Genomic DNA, 6524 nt, shown 5'->3' on the forward strand with positions numbered 1-6524 from the left:
GTGTGCACACTCACATTGGCGCCCTTTGTTTAGTCACGAGGCGTTAAACGTCGGCGATAATCGCGCGCGATATTCGTCCCGGTGTGAACAAGCCTTAAGGCTTTTTGTTTTATTTTGTGCACATGTACTCCTGTGGCCATACCTGATCGTCGTCTTTGAGCAGTTGCGGTAGATTCCCTCCCAATTTCGACTATGTTGGGCGGTTTTTGGCTATTCGTGATCTCTGCCCATCATGACTGGGTGTTCAGCATCTGCAAGAAGCACTTACGGACCTGTGCCCGCCACAACTTCAAAAGGCTGAAACCTTGGCATTATTTTTCAAATGCATCTGCTTACATTGCTCATTTCTGCGACTTCCTCGCCTGTGTTTTTGTTCAGAAGATTCATGTGCACCTTGAACATCTGATGTTTTGGAAAGGTTTATGTGCCATGTAGTGATTTAAGTAAGGAATAACTGAAGACGGACCATTGATGTGAAGCGGAGTACAATAGTGTGCATTATCCTTGGGTGTGCATTATTTTCTAATAATTCAATGGACCGGAGTCAATTATTCCGCATATACTATGGTTACCATACCTCAAGACATCAAGATGATGTATTTCAAGACATTCCTTCAGTTTTTGCCCTTAACAGGCTCTTGTGAGTAGGATTTATTTCTTACGCAACTCATCCAATGCTGTTGCTAATTATGTAAAAATAAAGTCCATCAAAGAGCAAACAAGCTCATCTTAAAATTTGTTTGCTGTGTATCCAAATAAAAGGATTACATGCCGAGATGCTAGCAATCTTATTTTATTCTTATAAAGTGCAAAAAAGTGCTCAGTGCATGTTAAAATCGACAATGCTGGACCTTGCTCAGTGTTCACATACTATTGAAACGGTTCTTTTTTCTATTCAATTCACATCTCAACACACGTGTATCTAATCAATTCAATGAATTAATCAGTAACAGACCATTTACTTCATTGACAATTTACAAGTATATCCAGAGGAGATATAGAAAGATACAAAATCAAAAAGATGCAAAAAATAGCAATCAAAATCTCCATACAACCCATTATAATATAACTGACCAACATATGATGAATTATGAAAACTATTATGAAAAGTAATTTTAGACCTAGTAATGGAGGTTTGAGCCGTTGATAGCAGACCAGTGCAGTTATTAATGAAGTTATTAGACAGAGAGAGATTAAGCGTTTGTGAATTACTGGAGTCTGTGCATCTCTCATTAGTGTTCAGCAGCAGCATATCTACTAGTAGTGAAACTACGCTCATCTTCTCCAACAATAGTGCTGTTATTACCTCGCTAGTGAGAAACGCCATGTAGCTTTTACGTTGCTAAACTCTTTTGCTCATAAAACCATAACGCGTTTCTGTGCACGTGTATGTTTCCATGTGTACGTTTCTATGGAAGAGAACGGGACAAAGACGGCATCTGTTTTCCATGCATAATAAAGCGTAATTTTGTGGTGAAAACATGGAAATTATTTATTTTTATCCTACTGTTTACTATAATTATTTGCTTGGTCAGTGTCCTTGTGGGTTTTGGTTCTTTTGCTGTTGAAGGCGGAAATCGGTGATACGTACATGTAATGTGTCTAAATATGTGACCCTGGAGCACAAAACCAGGGTCAATTTTCCATTGGTGTTTGTTAGGATAGGACAATATCTGGCCGAGATACAACTATTTGAAAATCTGGAATCTGAGGGTGCAAAAAAATCTTAAATATTGAGAAAATCGCCTTTAAAGTTGTCCAAATGAAGGTCTTAGCAATGCATATTACTAATCAAAAATTAAGTTTTGATATATTTACTGTAGGAAAATTTACAAAATATCTTCATGGAACATCATCTTTACTTAATATCCTAATGATTTTTGGCATAAAAGAAAAATCTATAATTTTGACCCATACAGTGAATTGTTGGCTATTGCTACAAATATACCCCAGCGACTTAAGACTGCTTTTGTGCTCCAGGCTCACATATGGTAAAAATGGGTTTTCCTATAATATGTAATGTATGTATTCAGTTTACAGAATAGGTGTGAAAATACAGTCAAAAATGGGTTTTCTCAATATGTATGAATTCATTGTCTGTAATTTGCATATTAATGTGTTTTTGGTAATGTAATGAAAAAAGAAATGCCTGATAAGCATGCTGTACTTTACAGGTGACGTGTTAAACTGTATACTCAGTACTCATAAAGTAAATGTAATCTTTCATAAAAGTGATATTCTGCTTTGAACCCTCACTAAAGTTGTGTTGAGATGGTTACGACAAACGACTGACGGCAAATAATATAAAAATTAGTCAGATTTAAATGATAATTACAAAATATTTTCATGTTGATATAAGAGTGCTAAATTCAGTCAGTGTTAAGCTGAATGACTAAAACATGACAAGTCTTTAGGAGAGTACATCTTTGTATAGTCGAAATTGTAAATGTAAAAAAAACGTATTTTATAAATAACAAAATTTCTGATTGCATGGTAAAAAGATTAAAGAAAACTTCAGTTCTGTTCTTATTGTCTTTTTGGTTGCATTTAGTCAGGCTCAAATATTTGGTAATAGGCTTTATGCACACTCTCTTTTACATTCGAAGTCAGCCAGCTCTGTCACATCCAGCGCATGTAGCATTCATAGCAAATATGGTGCTTTTCACTCGGTCACTTTAAGATGTGCTCAGGGTTACGGTCAACGACTTGAGTCAAATTATCCAAGAATTATCTGTAGTAGTCATATTGGTGAGACCGCCGATCATACACTAAATTGTATTCTAATATTCATTGATAGTGTTGTTCAAGCAAGAAAGTCCATCTCATCTGGCTTTTCAAACAAATGAAGCCTTTTTTATTCATTTATTTTGTTGGTTTGTTCAACTTGTGTGTAACTCACTTCATGGCTCATTTTTTACTTTTTTATATATTGTCTTTTCCATTGGAGCAACTTGTATAAATAAGGGTGTCAGTTCACCTCGGCCTGATCTTTCCACACACATCTATCCCTACAATATGTGAAAAAAACGTACGTCCTTGTCATAGACTGTAAAAAATATGGACGTAGTGTCCGTGACGTCACCCGTTGGTTTCTGAAGGGCATTTTTGAAGCCCAAAGTGGGCAGAGCCGGCAGCTAGTTGCTGAAACCACGCCCACCGAGCTCGACGTATTGGTGATTGATATTTGAATGTTTCCAGCGGTTTCCAGCTTACTCTCGAGGTAAATTAACCTGAAACTACACAACAAAACTTTAAATAACTATTTATCTGTTATTGACATCATCAGGCACTCAAGGCTCACGCATTCACACACACACACACACACACACAGAGACATACTTGGTTTCGCTATCTTTGTGGGGACTCTCCATAGGCGTTATGGTTTTTATACTGTACAAACTTGGTGTAGTTCCGGGTATACGCAGGTATAGGGCGTATACCAAGCGGCAACCTCCCAGTCTCTCTCTTGAAACCAACACGGTTTTTTACAGTTTATGGCGTATACCCACTTCTAAATCCCCTCTGATGCGCATCATTCATTAGTGTCCTGCATTAGCCAAAATCATGACAGTTCACCACATGAATAGCTAATCCAATAGCATGAGAATAAATGCAAATATTCCCTAAAAACACCCAGTAAAGATAGTGATACGGTCAGGACCGTGGTGCCAGCTTCCTTTGAAATATGATCAGAAGTGGTGCCTAAATTTTTCAGTCCAAGGATCCTGTAAACGAATGCATTCAAACAGTAAGTTCAAATAGGCTCTAATACAGAGAAAACCTGACCGATTTCATCAGAGATTGCGGAGAGTCATGTCCAGATGTCAGTAAATTACCATACACCTAAATCTTATTGACCGTACACCTAAATCTACCCATCATACAAAACTTTCTGCATTTTTTACAAGATGTTTATTTCTTTCAGTGATTGATTCCTCTTGTCATGGCCACCCGTGACGCATCCACCACAGTCTATGCACACCGCTTAAACTGTAAGTACTAGTCTTGGCTACTTGACATTTGACAGCTGATATTACACTGTTTTAAAAGGTCACCCAAAAAAATGGTGAATTGGTGAACCAAAAAATTTGACGTTGCTGTGTCCTTGTTCTATTTTCTCCCACATGTGACAGTATTGTCAACATAAAAAACTGAGCTACCTTTCATAGTTAACTTCTTATTTTTCATTACCTCTAGTATTTATTAAATACATTTATTTTCCTTCCATAGACACAGTGTGGATCATTGGTGACAGCTATGTCAGACGTGATGCCCAGACCATGGGAAGCAACCTCAGTCTGCCAGGTGTCCGTGCCTGTTGGTTTGGCTGGGGTGGACTGCGCTGGAAAGGACTTCTCCGCTTCTTCTACCACTCCCTGCGAGGAAGAGCAGCACCGGATGTCCTCGTCATCCACTGTGGAGGCAATGATATGGGGTAGGTCAGCAGCGTCCAGCTGGTGAATGTCATGAAGGAGGACCTGCACCAGCTTAAACTCCGGCACCCTGACATGAAGATCATGTTTTCAGCTGTGACCCAGAGGTGCCGGTGGAAGGCTTACAGTCGGCAGTGTCACTGCTTTTGAATTTGGCCTTTAGGGCCCATTTGGTTATGTCTAAATATAGCCCTGACTATCATGGCTAATGTTGAGTTTATGTTCATTGTTAAGTAACACCTGTAGCCATAACACTGTTACCACCTCTGCTCTTCCTTCTTTCTTCCTTTTGTTTCATTGTGTTATGTCCTGTGACGTAATTTCTATTGTGTATGTTGTGCTGGTGTTGTTTAAAGGGGTCATATGATGTTGCTAAAAAGAACATTATTTTGTGTATTTGGTGTAATGAAATGTGTTTATGCGGTTTAAGGTTAAAAAAACATTCCCAGATAGTGATGTAGGTATGTGGGGGCGTGTTAGAACGAGCCGTTTTAGGTAGGTGTGGCTGACTCTTAAATTTTATAAAGAATATATCTTTTGATTTGAGACTTTAGTCTTTGCAACTTTACAGATCTTCTTTATGCACCAAGAGCTTGTAACACTCCAAAGAGAAAGGAAAAATTGAAATCGCATCATATGACCCCTTTAATCCCCTCCCTCTTTCTCTCTATGTTTCTTTATTATCGCCTTCTCCTGATGATTTGGTTATTTAAGTTGGTTTCCTGTTTACTGATCTTGGTTTATTTACTTTATTGGCTTTGTTAAGCCTTCAATAAAACCACTTTACTTGATAAGAATATTCCTGGTATTCGTTCTTCCCTTATTGTATGAATTAATGAAGAGTGTTGCTTGTTTGTGTAAGATAGAGCTGGGATAGAAGAAAAGGTTTTATGAAGTCAATTTAAAACAATGTTTGGATCAATTTTGAGTGTGCTAAATAAATATGGGAATGAATATGGGGTGCTTAATAAGTAGTGTTCATGTGGATGTGTGTGGATAACATAGGATAAGGTGGAGTACAAGTTAAACAAAAGGCTTAGTAAAGCAATAGGGTGCAGGCAACAGCAGAGAAGAGAAAGCCATGATGGAAGCTGGGACCAGAGCACTCCACATCTGGAGGATGGATACTGCAATCAACAGACAACATGGGTACGGTTACTGACAAAACACACACAAGCAGGGGACGTCACACTTCCTACATGAGAGAAAGATGACAAGGTAGAATACATTCAATATGGCCTGTCTTGGTTAAAAGCCCACTCACCACGACAAGGTGCAGGCCAGGAGTGGGAACATATAACACAGGACAAACATACAGGACACTACAAAACCACAGGGACAAGACATGAAAGAAATAGAGAACATACAACCAATACAACACTGGAGAAGCAATATACAAAGGTGAAAACTGAGGGTGGGTGATAGGAACAACTTTAAATATTAACATTTCGCCCAGCCCTAATTAAAACAGAACATATTACAGATTATTTATAATAAATATAAATTTAAAGCAATTTTTTTTTAACAATCTAAAATACTAAATTACTGTATTACCATAACACTTCAATAACTCAATATCTATCATATAAAATCAAATACGAAAAATGTTTTTGTACATATAGACTTGTGTGATTTTTTTTGTAAATATGTCATTAACTGCTCTTTGACACAGAATTCCAGAAACTATCTACAGAAACATTGACCAGGGAGGTTGCATATGCATTTCATATAATAGATGGCAAACAGATCATGTGACACGGGAAAGCCCATACAAACTATGAGATGAATCAGCGATATCTGTATGGGTTAAGGAAGGCACCATGTATAAAGGCTCTGTGTACATGTGTGTTATTATTGCATGTTACTACTGTAGCATCGCAACATTTAATGATTTGTAAGAGTTGGGCCCCGTTCATGCAGACTCCAACTGAAAATCATCCTGGGAATCGGTGGGGTTCTCTGTATACAAGTGTTTCATCAGTATAAGATAAGATAAGATGTTCCTTTTAATAATCCCCCGTAGACGGAGGACATTAAAGTACAGGCACAGCAGCTTAGAGGAATGTTAAAAGAAGAACAGACCACAATAAA

Source organism: Sinocyclocheilus anshuiensis, unplaced genomic scaffold, assembly GCF_001515605.1.
Source record: "Sinocyclocheilus anshuiensis isolate Anshui unplaced genomic scaffold, SAMN03320099.WGS_v1.1 scaffold998, whole genome shotgun sequence".
NCBI lineage: Eukaryota > Metazoa > Chordata > Actinopteri > Cypriniformes > Cyprinidae > Sinocyclocheilus > Sinocyclocheilus anshuiensis.